The 16,094-nt window shown below is 39.3% G+C and overlaps 1 protein-coding gene across 1 annotated transcript in view; it reads right to left on the bottom strand.

The window, feature by feature from the left end:
* Positions 1 to 16,094, bottom strand: part of LOC131127917 (transducin-like enhancer protein 1) — a 55,579-nt gene extending 39,485 nt beyond the window's left edge. Inside the window, exon 1 of the mRNA XM_078789472.1 lies at positions 16,005 to 16,094. The gene's annotated coding sequence lies outside the window, so the exon portion shown is untranslated. The remainder of the gene's footprint in view (positions 1 to 16,004) is intronic.

Below are 16,094 nucleotides of genomic sequence, written 5' to 3'. Positions count from 1 at the left end.
AACCTAGCATGTTTTTGGAATGTGTGTGTGTGTGTGGGGGGGGGGGGGGGGCATGCAATGCATGAGGAGAACATGCAAACTCCACACAGAGATGGCTGAAGGTGGAATTAAACTCGGGTCTCCAAGCAGTGAGCCCCTACGCGATAACCACTCGTCCACCGTGCAGCCATAAGAGAAATAGACTAAAAATTATCAAACTCACTGTAACTACATTCTTTTGTGAGTCAAGTAAAAAATTAAAAAGTATAATTTAATTAATGCAATCACTTGACTCATAAGTAATTAAATACCAACTTGAAATAGAAGAAGTAATATTGTAATATATTGCAGTAATACAGCAGTGTGAGCGCAGGAGCAGGGTGCAAATGGCCTAGTGTGAGTACACCCTCAAACAGCGTAGTTAAAATTTCCTTAACAAATAGCTCATCCATTCCGGGAGTGTCCCCCCCATCAACCCCCCCTCCCCCGGCGGAGTCATCATTTGTTTGGAGTGGAGAAGCAACACAATTAGCCTCCACTTTGGATGGGGGACAAGAAGCCATACGAGCCTCATTTGGTTTGCAAATGTCCCATTTCGTTGTGATTTAGTGGCTAAAAACAAATGGCGGGGGCTTTGTTTTTACAGAGGAGGACGCTTGGGGGGGTACGAGGGGGGGGTAGTCGGAGAGAGGGAGAAGTGGCTATTTTAGCGCTGACCCGGTCATCTGGCCTGGAGAGGAGAGAAGAGGCTCTCCCAGATAATGACTGAACAAGCAGCTTTGTGTGGGAGCACAAATGGAGTGATCCCACTCACCACAAGAGGAGTGTTGCTGTGTGTGTGTGTCTGTGTGTGTGTGTGTGTGTGTGTGAGCTGATATGCAAACATGTCAATGTGCACATTTGCTTCCATGAGTGTGTGATGCGAGATGGGACGGGGTGTCAGAAAGAGTATTCATTGTCCTGAGGTGTTTTGGTGTGTGTCAACAGACAGTCATTTGCATGAAGGGCTTCTTATCTTTTGTTTTGTTTTGACTCTTGAATTTTTTTTTTTTAAATGGACGCTGGTTTGAATACCGCCAGCTCTCTCTCCAGCTTGCGCTCTCGCTCAAAAGTTGTTGTGAGAGGACGCACACAGTAGCCTCTTTCACACGGAGGTCTTGAAAAATAAGATAAGATATGCCTTTATTTGTGCCACAAGGGGAAATTCCAGATTTATGGCAGCAAAATCAGAGTATAAAAAGCACACAAGGGCATAGAAAGTGCAAATACAAATCAATAAGTTTACTATTTACAGCATAATTTTACTATTTATTGCACAGTTTATTGCACAGTTTATAATCAGAGTATAAAAAGCACACAAGGGCATATAAAGTGCAAATACAAATCAATAATTTTACTATTTAAAGCCCCGTTTTACTATTTATTGCACAGTTTATTGCACAGCAATTGTAGGATTCTTGAAGCAGTTTATAATCAGAGTATAAAAAGCACACAAGGGCATAGAAAGTGCAAATACAAATCAATAAGTTTACTATTTACAGTATGGTTTTACTATTTATTGCACAGTTTATTGCACAGCAATTGTACAGGATTCTTAGAGCAGCTTATAATCAGAGTATAAAAAGCACACTACGGCATAGAAAGTGCAAATACAAGTTAAATAAGTTTACTATTTACCGCATGGTTTTACTATTTATTGCACAGTTTATTGCACAGCAATTGTACAGGATTCTTGGAGCAGTTAATAATCAGAGTATAAAAAGCACACTACGACATAGAAAGTGCAAATACAAGTTAAATAAGTTTACTATTTACAGCATGGTTTTACTATTTATTGCACAGTTTATTGCACAGCAATTGTACAGGATTCTTGGAGCAGTTTATAATCAGAGTATAAAAAGCACACTACGGCATAGAAAGTGCAAATACAAGTTAAATAAGTTTACTATTTACAGCATGGTTTTACTATTTATTGCACAGTTTTTACTCTGATTATAAACTGCTCCAAGAATCCTGTACAATTGCTGTGCAATAAACTGTGCAATAAATAGTAAAACTGTGCTGTAAATAGTAAACTTATTGATTTGTATTTACACTTTCTATGCCCTTGTGTGCTTTTTATACTCTGATTATAAACTGTTCCAAGAATCCTGTACAATTGCTGTGCGATAAACTGTGCAATAAATAGTAAAACCGTGCTGTAAATAGTAAATTTATCGATTTGTATTTGCACTTTCTATGCCCTTGTGTGCTTTTTATACTCTGATTATAAACTGTTCCAAGAATCCTGTACAATTGCTGTGCAATAAACTGTGCAATAAATAGTAAGACCGTGCTGTAAATAGTAAACGTATTTAACTTGGATTTGCACTTTCTATGCCCTTGTGTGCTTTTTATACTCTGATTATAAACTGCCCCAAGAATCCTGCAAATACAAGTTCAATAAGTTTACTATTTACAGCATAGTTTTAGTATTTATTGCACAGTTTATTGTACAGGATTCTTGGAACAGTTTATATTATGGACTCTGACATATAGCTCCTTCACACACTTTGGATGTATCGTCCTGTCATGTTTGGCTGTCATCAAAATGGCAAGAAAAGATCAGGCATTTATCCGACTTTTCCTTTCACACAGAACTCAACCTTGTGCACACCTTTCAAACAGCAACAGAGCACTCGAATATGGCATTATCTTTGATCTGACCGTCATGTGAGCCACTATCCACTCTTATCTCCTCAGTAAATCGCGATGTCACATGTCCACAGAGATCCTCCTCCGCGGTGTTGATCTACAGATGACATCAGTTTCTCTGCCTTCAAGCCTTTGAGCAGCAAGTCCACAGGAATTTGTCACCACACATAAAGGCAACGATATCCTGTACGTACATCAACGCCTGTTAGGCTTTGTGTCACGTAAAGTTATCGGCGCATCATCACGACAACATTTCTCACATTCTTTGAGACGTTGTTGCATGAAAGCCTGCGGAGTTGGAGCATGGTGACAGGAGCCATAGAACCAGAGGTTCAATTTACTGCGACATAAAACACATTTAAATAAACAAAACAAGCGTTGACTGACTAGCGTTGTTGCAGTGGGGTGTTACAGAGAGCGTTTGTCATATTGAGGGTCTTTGACTAGCTTTCTTACAGTAGGTCCTTAAAGACAACGTTTGTCATATTGAGGATCTTTGACTAGCTTTCTTACAGTAGGTCCTTAAAGACAACGTTTGTCATTTTGAGGATCTTTGACTAGCTTTCTTACAGTAGGTCCTTAAAGACAACGTTTGTCATATTGACGATCTTTGACTAGCTTTCTTACAGCAGGTCCTTAAAGACAACGTTTGTCATATTGAGGATCTTTGACTAGCTTTCTTACAGTAGGTCCTTAAAGACAACGTTTGTCATATTGAGGATCTTTGACTAGCTTTCTTACAGTAGGTCCTTAAAGACACCGTTTGTCATATTGAGGATCTTTGACTAGCTTTCTTACAGTAGGTCCTTAAAGACATCGTTTGCAATATTGAGGATCTTTGACTAGCTTTCTTACAGCAGGTCCTTAAAGACAACGTTTGTCATATTGAGGGTCTTTGACTAGCTTTCTTACAGTAGGTCCTTAAAGACAACGTTTGTCATATTGACGATCTTTGACTAGCTTTCTTACAGTAGGTCCTTAAAGACAACGTTTGTCATATTGAGGATCTTTGACTAGCTTTCTTACAGCAGGTCCTTAAAGACAACGTTTGTCATATTGAGGATCTTTGACTAGCTTTCTTACAGCAGGTCCTTAAAGACAACGTTTGTCATATTGAGGATCTTTGACTAGCTTTCTTACAGTAGGTCCTTAAAGACACCGTTTGCAACATTGAGGATCTTTGACTAGCGTTGTTGCAGTGGGGCCTTACAGAGAGCGTTTGTCAGATTGAGGATTTTTGACTAGCTTTCTTACAGTAGGTCCTTAAAGACAACGTTTGTCATATTGAGGATCTTTGACTAGCTTTCTTACAGTAGGTCCTTAAAGACACCGTTTGCAATATTGAGGATCTTTGACTAGCGTTGTTGCAGTAGGTCCTTAAAGACAACGTTTGTCATTTTGAGGATCTTTGACTAGCTTTCTTACAGTAGGTCCTTAAAGACAGCGTTTGTCACATTGAGGATCTTTGACTAGCTTTCTTACAGTAGGTCCTTAAAGACAACGTTTGTCATATTGAGGATCTTTGACTAGCTTTCTTACAGTAGGTCCTTAAAGACAGCGTTTGTCATTTTGAGGATCTTTGACTAGCTTTCTTACAGTAGGTCCTTAAAGACAACGTTTGTCATATTGAGGATCTTTGACTAGCTTTCTTACAGTAGGTCCTTAAAGACAACGTTTGTCATATTGAGGGTCTTTGACTAGCTTTCTTACAGTAGGTCCTTAAAGACAACGTTTGCAATATTGAGGATCTTTGACTAGCTTTCTTACAGTAGGTCCTTAAAGACACCGTTTGCAATATTGAGGATCTTTGACTAGCGTTGTTGCAGTAGGTCCTTAAAGACAACGATTGTCATATTGAGGGTCTTTGACTAGCTTTCTTACAGTACGTCCTTAAAGACAATGTTTGTCATATTGAGGATCTTTGACTAGCTTTCTTACAGTAGGTCCTTAAAGACAACGTTTGTCATATTGAGGATCTTTGACTAGCTTTCTTACAGTAGGTCCTTAAAGACACCGTTTGCAATATTGAGGATCTTTGACTAGCGTTGTTGCAGTAGGTCCTTAAAGACAACGTTTGTCATTTTGAGGATCTTTGACTAGCTTTCTTACAGTAGGTCCTTAAAGACAGTGTTTGTCATATTGAGGATCTTTGACTAGCTTTCTTACAGTAGGTCCTTAAAGACAGCGTTTGTCCTACTGAGGATCTTTGACTAGCTTTCTTGCAGTAGGTCCTTAAAGACAGCGTTTGTCATATTGAGGATCTTTGACTAGCTTTCTTACAGTAGGTCCTTAAAGACAACGTTTGTCATGTTGAGGATCTTTGACTAGCTTTCTTACAGTAGGTCCTTAAAGACAGCGTTTGTCCTACTGAGGATCTTTGACTAGCTTTCTTGCAGTAGGTCCTTAAAGACAGCATTTGTCATATTGAGGATCTTTGACTAGCTTTCTTACAGTAGGTCCTTAAAGACAGCGTTTGTCCTACTGAGGATCTTTGACTAGCTTTCTTGCAGTAGGTCCTTAAAGACAGCATTTGTCATATTGAGGATCTTTGACTAGCTTTCTTACAGTAGGTCCTTAAAGACAGCGTTTTTAATATTAAGGATCTTTGACTAGCTTAGGTCATTGAAGACAACGTTTGTCATATTGAGGATCTTTGACTAGCTTTCTTACAGTAGGTCCTTAAAGACATCGTTTGCAATATTGAGGATCTTTGACTAGCGTTGTTGCAGTGGGGCCTTAATATTCATTAATTATTCATTTTCTACCGCTTATCCTCACGAGGGTCGCGGGGGGTCCTATCTCAGCTGTCTTTGGGCGAGAGGCGGGGTACACCCTGGACTGGTGGTCAGCCAATCACAGGGCACATATAGACAAACAACCATTCACACTCACATTCATACATTTTTATGGCTTAAAACTGCTCTTAATGTGACATTAGTTTGCGGTTGCATCACACAGCAACAGAACCAATGTTGTAATAGCGTCTTGTAAATATAAACATCTGAGGGTTGCCTACAGCCACAGCTGTTAATTTTATTTTTTTTAACACAACACTATTTAGAGACCCCAGCGGGTTATTTGCTATTAATAGACTCTGAGGTTTAGTGAATAGAGGCGTTAACTGTAGCATTTCGGAATTTTTTATCATTTTTTTAAATTGGAAAATATGTCCATAATATTTCCCAATTGTCGTCTCAGGTGACTGATCTCAGTGTGAAATGGAATGCATGTCAAATTATATACGTGTACTGTGTTTCAGTTCAATTATGGTCATTTTTTTCCCATTTGGAATGCATTAGCTAAATGTCACACTCTGCTTTTGTTCACATATTTTATGTGTTTTTTTTTTCTCCTTTGCCCTTTAGGAGCAGTGTGATAACTAATTGAATTATCATGTCATCCCTCCCCAAGGGAAGCATGTTAAAAGGCTGTCTTTAATGTTTTTAATTCATTCTAGTAACATGTGAGCGAAGCAAAACCGATGCGTTGAGAATCAATTATTAGACATTACCGATAGTGGATATATTTTTAAGCGTATATTATTATTTGTATTAAGTAATTTGAGGCATACAGTTTTTCCAGGAAGTCAAATAATAATAATAATAATAATAATAATAATAAAGAAAGTACAACATGTGGTTTATATCATATGAAAACAATCCATTACATTTGGCTCATTTACTGTTTGCATACAGGGATTTGAAACGGGATACACTTTGAGGCAGGTCCCAGATCCAGGACTATGTGAAACAGGTTTTCTGGCCCGCAACGTGGTGTTCATTCCCACTTTGCTGAGTTCTTGTATAATTTATGAGAGCGCATTAAACAGCCTAGCGCCGGGCAAGCCTATCATGTAAACAGATCAGGGCTTTTTACAGGCAGCTTGCCGGCTGTTTAAACAGGCAAAAAAAGGAAGAGGGGGGAGAAGGAGGGAAATTAAAAGCTAAATGGGAAACATGTGTGTGTGTGTGTGTGTGTGTGTGTGTGTGTGTGTGTGTGTAGGGTATTGGGTTCTGCAAGAAGTCGATGAGGAAGTGACACAGTGTGAGGCTCAAGTACACATATAAAAAAAAGTGGCCAAACACATCTAATCACACACACACATGCATGCATGCAGACACACAAAAAAACCCACACATGGACCACAAAAACCTCCAGTTTCATCAGCTCCAGCTGTGAGGCCAGACCTATCAAAGGCAACATGTGGAGCAGAGATGATCAGGTCCAGATGCGGGACGCAGACCTGCTCCGTGTCGTTTTGTTACTTGACACCAGGGATGCCCCCCCCACCCACCCACACTTCAGCTCATAACTTGGGAGCGACCAGTATTTTTGAAGCCGATTCCTAAAAAACAGCAAGGCGCTCCTGTCATATTGAGGATCTTTGACTAGCTTTCTTACAGTAGGTCCTTAAAGACAACGTTTGTCATATTGAGGATCTTTGACTAGCTTTCTTACAGTAGGTCCTTAAAGACAGCATTTGTCATATTGAGGATCTTTGACTAGCTTTCTTACAGTAGGTCCTTAAAGACAGCATTTGTCATTTTGAGGATCTTTGACTAGCTTTCTTACAGTAGGTCCTTAAAGACAGCGTTTTTAATATTAAGGATCTTTGACTAGCTTAGGTCATTGAAGACAACGTTTGTCATATTGAGGATCTTTGACTAGCTTTCTTGCAGTAGGTCCTTAAAGACAGCATTTGTCATATTGAGGATCTTTGACTAGCTTTCTTACAGTAGGTCCTTAAAGACAACGTTTGTCATTTTGAGGATCTTTGACTAGCTTTCTTACAGTAGGTCCTTAAAGATAACGTTTGTCATATTGAGGATCTTTGACTAGCTTTCTTACAGTAGGTCCTTAAAGACAGCATTTGTCATACTGAGGATCTTTGACTAGCTTTCTTGCAGTAGGTCCTTAAAGACAGCATTTGTCATATTGAGGATCTTTGACTAGCTTTCTTACAGTAGGTCCTTAAAGACAGCGTTTTTAATATTAAGGATCTTTGACTAGCTTAGGTCATTGAAGACAACGTTTGTCATATTGAGGATCTTTGACTAGCTTTCTTGCAGTAGGTCCTTAAAGACAGCGTTTGTCATATTAAGGATCTTTGACTAGCTTTCTTACAGTAGGTCCTTAAAGACAACATTTGTCATATTGAGGATCTTTGACTAACTTTCTTACAGTAGGTCCTTAAAGACAACGTTTGTCATATTGAGGATCTTTGACTAGCTTTCTTACAGTAGGTCCTTAAAGACAACGTTTGTCATATTGAGGATCTTTGACTAGCGTTGTTGCAGTAGGTCCATAAAGACAGTAGCATGTTCCTACTACATACAGGATCTTTGACGAGCATTTTTGCAGTCGGTCCTTAAAGACAGGCATTTGTCATATCGAGGATCTTTGACTAGCATTTTTTCAGTAAGTCCTTATAGACAGGTCTTGTCATATGGAGGATCTTTGAGTGCTGCTGTTAAATAGAAGCTCTTTGACTTGTGTGTTTACAGCCGGTCCTTAAAGACAGCAAAGTGCTCTGTTCAATAGAGGATCTTTGACTCGTGCGTTTACAGCCGGTCCTTAAAGACAGCAAAGTGCTTTGTCCAATAAAGGATCTTTTACTTGTGTGTTTACAGCCGGTCCGTAAAGACAGCAAAGTGCTCTGTTCAATAGATGATCTTTGACTTGCGCGTTTACAGCCGGTCCTTAAAGACAGCAAAGTGGTCTGTTCAATAGAGGATCTTTGACTTGTGTGTTTACAGCCGGTCCTTAAAGACAGCAAAGTGCTCTGTTCAATAGAGGATCTTTGACTTGTGTGTTTACAGCCGGTCCTTAAAGACAGCAAAGTGCTCTGTCCAATAGAGGATCTTTGACTCGTGTGTTTACAGCCGGTCCTTAAAGACGGCGAAGTGCTCTGTCCAATAGAGGATCTTTGACTTGTGTGTTTACAGCCGGTCCTTAAAGACAGCAAAGTGCTCTGTTCAATAGAGGATCTTTGACTTGTGTGTTTACAGCCGGTCCTTAAAGACAGCAAAGTGCTCTGTCCAATAGAGGATCTTTGACTTGTGTGTTTACAGCCGGTCCTTAAAGACAGCAAAGTGCTCTGTTCAATAGAGGATCTTTGACTTGTGCGTTTACATAGAGGATCTTTGACTTGTGTGTTTACAGCCAGTCCTTAAAGACAGCAAAGTGCTCTGTTCAATAGAGGATCTTTGACTTGTGTGTTTACAGCCGGTCCTTAAAGACAGCAAAGTGCTCTGTTCAATAGAGGATCTTTGACTTGTGTGTTTACAGCCGGTCCTTAAAGACGGCAAAGTGCTCTGTCCAATAGAGGATCTTTGACTTGTGTGTTTACAGCCGGTCCTTAAAGACAGCAAAGTGCTCTGTTCAATAGAGGATCTTTGACTTGTGCGTTTACATAGAGGATCTTTGACTTCTGTGTTTACAGCCAGTCCTTAAAGACAGCAAAGTGCTCTGTCCAATAGAGGATCTTTGACTTGTGTGTTTACAGCCGGTCCTTAAAGACAGCAAAGTGCTCTGTTCAATAGAGGATCTTTGACTTGTGCGTTTACATAGAGGATCTTTGACTTGTGTGTTTACAGCCAGTCCTTAAAGACAGCAAAGTGCTCTGTCCAATAGAGGATCTTTGACTTGTGTGTTTACAGCCGGTCCTTAAAGACAGCAAAGTGCTCTGTTCAATAGAGGATCTTTGACTTGTGTGTTTACAGCCGGTCCTTAAAGACGGCAAAGTGCTCTGTCCAATAGAGGATCTTTGACTTGTGTGTTTACAGCCGGTCCTTAAAGACAGCAAAGTGCTCTGTTCAATAGAGGATCTTTGACTTGTGCGTTTACATAGAGGATCTTTGACTTGTGTGTTTACAGCCAGTCCTTAAAGACAGCAAAGTGCTCTGTCCAATAGAGGATCTTTGACTTGTGTGTTTACAGCCGGTCCTTAAAGACAGCAAAGTGCTCTGTTCAATAGAGGATCTTTGACTTGTGCGTTTACATAGAGGATCTTTGACTTGTGTGTTTACAGCCAGTCCTTAAAGACAGCAAAGTGCTCTGTCCAATAGAGGATCTTTGACTTGTGTGTTTACAGCCGGTCCTTAAAGACAGCAAAGTGCTCTGTTCAATAGAGGATCTTTGCCTAGGGTTTCCTGCTGTCTTTGCAGCGTGGGTACAGCGCTGCTGTACTATGGAGGCTCTAGCATTGTGCCAGCGCCAAACCGCTAACAAACTAACAAGAATAGAGCTTTCAAGAGCGCAGCGCTTCCACGATAAGATACGATGTCGAAATGCGTCGAGCAACTATGTTCGCTCGCACATGCGGTTGCGATTGAACACGTTATTTACAGCAGATGTGCAGAGAGAGCGAATACTGTAGCCGGCTCAACACACAATCAAAGAGCCGTGCGTGTGGAGAAGAAGCCATGTGTCATATCACAAGGAAAATGAAACACAATAAATCACTTCAATGGCCCGGAAAACAAGTTTGATGAAGACATCATGTCAACGTTGCATGCAGAAGGAACTCAGACGCTCCCTTGTTGAACATTTGACGCAACAATTAGACGTTATTAATGTTGGAACGGAGGAATTTTCTATTTGAGATTGGACAGGCTGGTGTACCTAATGAAGTGACTCGCTCCATTTCCCAACAGCAACATTATTGTTCCTGCTGTGGCAAAAAAAAAAAAAAAAAAGTTACTGGGTGCGATAATTGATTTTACTGCACCAGATTTGATAATATTTAACCAGCTGCTGCATCTTTCTCTTCACGCCGTGTTTAGTACTGGATTTGATTACACAATGTCACGGCAATAAACACTGACCCAGACAGGTGTGGTGGTGGGGGGGTATCAGACATCACATAATAAGGCATTACAGTGGAAGCACGGTTAGCGTCCGCCCCGATTCGTGTGTTTTAGCTTGTTTTAGACCAGGGGTCTCAAACACGCGGCCCCACTAGGACACTAGTTTGAGGCCCCCGCCTTGATATGAAAGTTTAACGTTAGTGCGGCCCGCGCAAGTTTGATATGGATGCTGTATGGTATCATGTACCCAGAAAAAATTATTACGTTTGATTAATGTTCATGTTAAAGGTTAAATAACTGTAATAGTTATCCTCCCTATCCGTGTGGAAGTGGTAAGTTTTTGGCTATTTAAGTTGAAAGGAAATAACTTGAAGGCTACCGTTTACGTCGCTAGCTCTCTAGTTTGCGAGTTAGCATGTGTCTCGAGACCCTGCAGTTGCGCAATATGTTGTAAATAAAAAGAGTATAAATGTGACTATAGTCGTGTTTTGTCATGTCTACAGGGCTCTAATAATGCTTTGTTCATTTTAATCTGAAAAAAATAATTTGTCTACCCACCAACTATATGTGGTTTCTTAAGTTTTTATTATTATTATTATTATATTTATTTATTACTGATTGATTGATTTTCTTTATTCTTGATTTGTTTATTTATTTTTCATCTTATTTTGTGCAGAAAAATAAAAATTAAGATATTTGAGAACAGTGGAATGTTTTATCAGAGCTTTTCTTGTAGAATATTGGAACCAAAGCAAAGTTTATTCATTTTTCTGTTTTTAATAAATGCTTTTTTTTTTTTTGGAAAACCTGATGCGGCCCAGTCTCACCCAGACCCTAGCTCCCGTGGCCCCCAAGTAAATTGAGTTTGAGACCCCTGATCTAAACCCTTCTATAAGCCATTCATAAGTCCAGTTTTATTAAAAAAGAAAATATATATCTATATATAATATCTATAAAGTTATTTCCTTTAAACTTAAAAAGCCAAAAACTTACCACTTCCACACGGATAGGGAGGATAACTATTAACAGTTATTTAACCTTTAACATGAACATGAATCAAACGTAATAATTTTTTCTGGGTACATGATACCATACAGCATCCATATCAAACTTGCGCGGGCCGCACTGACATTAAACTTTCATATCAAGGCGGGGGCCTCAAACTAGTGTCCTGCGGGCCACATTTGGCCCACGGGCCGCGTGTTTGAGACCCCTGGTTTAGATTCTGTTCCACAAATGGCGCTAATGCACACAAAAGCTGCTTGCCAGCCGCCCAATAAACAACAGAAGAAGAAAAACACCACGAAGAAGAAATCAGTCTGACAACTTTCCGTTTGAGCGGGTACAAGATACCTCAATCGGATTGGCGGAAATGAATATTCCACCCCTGGGAATACCATTATATATTCTTTCGGATTGGCACTTTTCTTTGGGAATGAGGTGTATACAAAGGTTACATTCTTTCCGTTTCAGCAAATAAACCGATGCAATTGGAATATTTGGGTCCATGTATACATGGCTAATGGTGCAAGATCCAATCTAATTATTGGAGGAGGTAGGTTCAGACAGGAGTGGTTGGCGTTGGCGTTGTAGTTCAGACATGACTTCCCTTACTCTGATTTCAAACCATTCTTCTTCTCTGTCCGGAATGCGTCCATTTTTGTCCTCAAAAGAGTCTTGACCTCTGCTCAGTGGATGCTTGGTTTATTTGGTTTATTTGTAACAGGAACCATTTTTTTGTACTAAGACTAGGAGTGACAGTCTTGAAGTGAATCTGGAACCAATTAACTGCAACAAACGAGGGATGACTGTATCACCGTCTAAGCACCCTTATTTCATGTACGTAAAAAAAAAAAAAAAAGAAAAAAGCCTTGAAGTCGACTTTGTAGCAATTGAATATGTTATTTTTCTCGTTCCAGTCTGGAACAACATCATCCAAAAAGCAGAATACAGGAAGTGAAACTTTCTAACACAAGAGCTGCCTTGTTTCATCACGCTATTCCGTTTGAAGCGGCCGCTTTTAGCGGGGATGAAACAGAAAGTAAAATGGTGGCGTCTCTCAAGTCTTTTATGTCGAGGAAAGATGCGGCGCGTCAAGTTCAGTAGCCGCCATGTTTTAGATCAGGGCGCCGTGTTTAAATGCATTCTCTTTGTTGTCTTCGTATTTTATCTTGCTTCTTCTGGAGTTGATGCGGTGCTCGAGTGTGTGTGTGTGTGTGTGTGTCGGAGGGTGCATGTGTGTGTGTCAGGAAAGTGTGTATCCGTAGTCATCAGGTGCATGTGGGTATAACAGAAGCAATAAAACACAACATGAGCAGATAATAAAACTTATGGTGGCAGCCATGCAAATATGTGTGTGTGTGTGTGTGTGTGTGTGTGTGAAACAACTTGTGTAAGCAAATTAATTGAGAATTTGCACACAGTTTGTATGACAAAAAATAAGACCTGCCCGTTAAGAGAAATGCAAATACAGTCAAACCTCGGTTTTTCGTACGCCTCCATTTTCATACGATTCTTTTTTTACGTTTTACGGTTCCTACAATATTTCACGTAGCAAACTAGTCTAGTTTATGCTGTACTGTAATCATTCCGCAAGTTAGTCCAGTCATGATGTGCTATATATATCACTATATTGACGGTTACTATGGTACCCATTATGGCATTGGATGCTCATATCACCTTGTACTGTGGTACGTGACAAAAATAAAAATAAAAATATGGATGTATATATATTATATGGATTTTAAATATGGATATATTTAAAATGCCTTATAAAACACATATGCGTTTTTATTTTTATTTTTATTTTTATTTTTATTTTTATTTTTATTTTTATTTTTATTTTTATTTTTATTTTTATTTTTATTTTTATTTTTATTTTTATTTTTATTTTTATTTTTATTTTTATTTTTATTCATGAAATGAATGAATGAATAAAAATAAAAATAAAATGTTTTATTCATTCATGAAATGAATGAATGAATAAAAATAAAAATAAAAAGTAAAATAAAAATTAATTTTTTTATTAATTCATGAAATGAATGAATAATTTTTTTTATTTTTATTAATTCATGAAATGAATAAATGAATAAAAATTAAAAAAAAAATTGTATTCATTCATAAAATAAAAATAAAAATAAAAATAAAAATAAAAATAAAAATAAAAATAAAAATAAAAATAAAAATAAAAATAAAAATAAAAATAAAAATAAAAATAAAAATAAAAATAAAAATAAAAATAAAAATAAATGTGTTCTATACGGCATTTTAAATATATCCTTTTTCATGATAGGGAAAAAAATCTGATACCAATATCACATTTTTATGCTAATATCGAGCGGATGATTATCGGACATCCCTAATTATAACACATTTATTACTATGGTAATAAATGTACTATGTACTGTAAATGTACTATGGTACCGATTATGTCATTGTATGGTCATATCACCTCAGCTGACCTCACGCTGACCTCACCTAACAAAAATAAAATAAAAATAATAATAAATTAAAAAAAAAAAGAATTTTAAAAAAAAATATTAAATAAAAAAAACCTTCAACTATATTAGGAAAGCAGGAAGTGAACAAATGTAACAGTTACTGATTGTAAAAGTACCAGATGGAGGAGTAGGATTTAATAAGCTTTGCTTCTTCCTACTCCTTTTGGACATGTGGAACTGGGAACTGATTATGTGATGCATTCAATTGTAATCTGATGCATGTTCAAATGAAATTAAACCATTACCATTACCAAAATCAAGTCTTCAAATACGTTGCGAGCAAAGTTGATTTGGATGATTTCCGCGTTTACGGAATTGCAGAAGGAGGAACGTTCATGCGGGGGGGGGGGGGGGGGTGGCTTTTGGTACGTGTCAGTTTTTTGTCCTTTTGGACAGCTGTGCCGCTGTCCCCTGCTGTGTGTCAAAAAACGGCGATATTATCGGTCGATGACTAGTGTCTGGAGTCAAAGCGCACCAAAGTGGAGGGAAATGATACATCTTTCACACGTCTGGTGTTCAAACACAGGCTCTAGGGACACATATCCCTGTTTGAACATCATTCAAAAGTCACTTTTGCATCATGGGGGGACTTTTAAAACATCACCACAGTTTGACACCGGAGGAGATTATTTCTATTTCCATTATTTCCTATGGGGAATAAAATGCTTCTAAATCCCACAGATTGTGTTTGACTTCTGAGAGGCTTCCATTGTCGTTGAATGTGTGTGTGTGTGTGTGTGTGTGTTTGTCTGTTCGTGCTAATCCAACAGACAGGCTTAGACACTGAGACTCCGCCGACCCCTTTAAGTAATCGTAAAGCCGTGAAATCACAACTGAGAATGCATTGATGCTATAGATTCATTCATTCATTCATTTTATACCGCTTTTTCCTCACGACCTCAGGACCTGGACTGGTTGCCAGCCAATCACAGGGCACATATAGACAAACAACCATTCACACTCACATTCATACCTATGGACAATTTGGAGTCGCTAATTAACCTAGCATGTTTTTGGAATGTGGGAGGAAACCGGAGTACCCGGAGAAAACCCACGCATGCCACACACAGATGGCCGAGAGCGGAATTGAACTTGGGTCTCCGAGCTGTGAGGTCTATGCACTAACCACTCGAACACCGTTCAGCCAAATTTGTGCATAGAACACCATAAAAATGCGTCAATGAGTCAAAAAATTTAGCATTATTATTTTGGTGTGAAGCAAAATCCTCATGAGGGTCACCGGTGTGCTGGAGCCTATCCCAGCTGTCTTCAGGCGAGAGGCGGGGTACACCCTGGACTGGTGACCAGCCAATCACAGGGCACATATAGACAAACAACCATTCACACTCACATTCATACCTATGGACAATTTGGAGTCGCTAATTAACCTAGCATGTTTTTGGAATGTGGGAGGAAACCGGAGTACCCGGAGAAAACCCACACATGCACGGGGAGCGTTTTGTCATTCCCGGGCTTTTTGTTTTCTTGTGAACCTTTCGAGCCACTTTCCAGCCTCTACAGATCAATGCTAAATCTATTAGCGTAGCTTTAGCGTGTAATGGCCTGCTTTCTATCTGCTGGGATATGGAGGTAAATAGAGACCAGCGCTAATGCCGCAGTCCGCATTAGAACCTCGGTAGGTTTAACGAGGTGGGATCACGCCGACCAATTAGGATGTTTGGAGAAGGTCACATGTCAAAGAATGGATGGCAGCGATTAGCGCGACATGTAGGTCAAAGAGACCCCTTCCTGTCCTAGCCAAACAGGATATTGAGCCATTTGGGCGGCGAGAATTGAAAGCAGAAGAAGAAGATTTGAGCTTTTTACAAAGAGGAAGTACGGGACGACATGTGTTTTGCGGTTTTTGGATGGAGCGCCACAGTCCCCCTTTTGGTTTTTTCAAGTGAACCGACAGCATATTTGTATTCGTATTTCTTGTGATGACATCACATGCGGCGTCTGTTGTTCGCCGCGTGCAGACAAAAAGATTTGACATCAGCGGGAAAAGCTTTTCTGTGCCCACCTGGAATGGGTCTGGTTTTCCGCTTGCTTCGCGATGCTATCCGTGACTGGATCCCAAATTTGTACATCCAGTACCCTTCTTCACCTGTGG

The sequence above is a fragment of the Doryrhamphus excisus genome, linkage group LG3 (genome assembly GCF_037039965.1).
Source record: "Doryrhamphus excisus strain RoL-2023G ecotype Guam linkage group LG3, RoL_Dexc_Guam_v1.1, whole genome shotgun sequence".
Taxonomy (NCBI): Eukaryota; Metazoa; Chordata; class Actinopteri; order Syngnathiformes; family Syngnathidae; genus Doryrhamphus; species Doryrhamphus excisus.
The sequence above is the reverse complement of the archived record's forward strand: the minus strand, read 5'-3'. Positions and strand labels throughout refer to the sequence as shown.